This window comes from Bubalus kerabau, chromosome 16 (genome assembly GCF_029407905.1).
Source record: "Bubalus kerabau isolate K-KA32 ecotype Philippines breed swamp buffalo chromosome 16, PCC_UOA_SB_1v2, whole genome shotgun sequence".
Classification (NCBI taxonomy): domain Eukaryota; kingdom Metazoa; phylum Chordata; class Mammalia; order Artiodactyla; family Bovidae; genus Bubalus; species Bubalus kerabau.
Genome location: NC_073639.1, coordinates 25,248,431 through 25,250,301, shown reverse-complemented (window position 1 = coordinate 25,250,301; position 1,871 = coordinate 25,248,431). Strand labels below are relative to the sequence as shown.

Genomic DNA, 1,871 nt, shown 5'->3' with positions numbered 1-1,871 from the left:
TTGGAACTTGAGGAAGGCCAAAAACGGAGACACAGAGAGGCTTCAATCTGGGAAGGCCCTGTGGGATCCAGCTTGGTTTCATAAATAGTTTTAATTTTACAGGATCAAATCATCATTCTTTACCTTTAACGTTACTATTTGATTTAGAAGCTACTTTATACTTAAAGTTAATAAAATGTTTCCAATTTTCTCATATATATGAATATGTATTTGTGTGTATGTATATGTGTATATGGGCTTCCCACATGGTGCTAATGGTAAAGAACCTGCCTGCCAATGCAGAGGACATAAGGGAGACAAGTTCCATCCTTGGGTCAGGAAGATCCTCTGGAGGAGGGTAGGGCAACCTACTCCAGTATTCTTGCCTAGAGAATCCCATGGACAGAGGAACCTGGTGGGCTACTATCTGTAGGGTCGCAGAGTCAGACACAACTGAAGAAACCCAGCACAGATATACACCCATATACACATGTATGAGTGTATAATATGCATAAAATATATGTATTTAATCCATCTTGATTATATTTTTGTACTAGGTAAGATATAATGTTGTTTTTAGCTTTTCCGTTTTCCCAACAAATAATTGCTTATTTTTCAACATTGTTTCTTACTTCTAATCCACCTTTTCACCACATAATTGAAATTCCATCTTCATCACACAATATATTCCTACTTAAACATGAATAAAACAAATAATCATTAACGTCTACATTAGTAAAATGATTTATATTATGTCACGTTTTAAATTTTAGGTTAAACTTTAAAATAGCTTACTGGAGATTGCATATTTGAGATTTATTTTATTTATTTATTTTTTTATATGTTAAAAGAAAAGCTTTTATTGGGAACAAAAAGATATTTATTTTATTTCTTAGTAATGCATCCAGTAGGGGAAAAAGAAAAGTGGGTACAGGGGAATCAAATACCTTTGCAGGGGGGCGGTGCTCAAGCTGCCCAGAATCCCTTGTCCCTCCCCAATTTCGGCACTTGGAGTGATGTGGGCAAGTGAAAGGGAAGAAGCAGGGCATGATGATAAAGCTAAGGAGGAGGCAGAAGGCACTGGTGGTTAACATCTTGAGCCTGTGGAGGGAGGGCGTGGGCCGGGCCTCCGAGTAAAGCCGGGGTGCCTTGGCATCCGGGCCTGGCCGCTAGTCCTTTTCCTTCCCTTTCTTAGCTTTGGCCTTGGCTTTGGTCTTGGGGCTGCAGGGCTTGGTCACTCGGATGGTCTCCTGGCACTGGGCATTGTATCGCGCCTTCTTCAGGGTCCCTTGGCGGGCTTTGGTGCCTGTGCCCCCATCACACCCCACCCAGGTCTCAAACTTGTACTTGCAGTCGGCTCCAAACTCCTTCTTCCAGTTACAGGGCACCCGGCACCGGATGCGCTGCGTCTGGGCCCCGCAGGTGCCCTCGCAGAATCCCACGCCGCAGTCCTTGCTGCTGGGGGTGCAGGGCCCCCAGGTCCACTCGGCACACTCGCTCCCTGGGCCTCCCTTCTTCACTTTTTCTTTTTGGCCACCGCGGAGGTGAGCGCCAGAAAGGCGAGGAGGGCGAGGAGGAGGAAGCTGCGGCGCTGCATCTCGCCCGCTGCCCGCGCGCCCGGCTTCGCTCCCTCCCGCGCCGGGCTGTCCGGCTCCGGCCGCCGCGGCCCCTTTTTCCATATTTGAGATTTAACGTGTTAAGCAGAAAGAAGATCAGAATTACTCAGCCATTAAAAAGAATACATTTGAATCAGTTCTAATGAGGTGGATGAAACTGGAGCCTATTATACAGAGTGAAGTAAGCCAGAAAGGAAAACACCAATACAGTATACTAACGCATATATATGGAATTTAGAAAGATGGTAACAATAACCCTGTGTACGAGACAGCAAA

At 45.4% G+C, this 1,871-nt stretch overlaps 1 pseudogene; it reads right to left on the bottom strand.

Moving 5' to 3' along the window:
• Positions 1-901: 901 nt before the first annotated feature.
• LOC129629614 (midkine-like) lies at positions 902-1,576 on the bottom strand (annotated as a pseudogene).
• Positions 1,577-1,871: the final 295 nt, after the last annotated feature.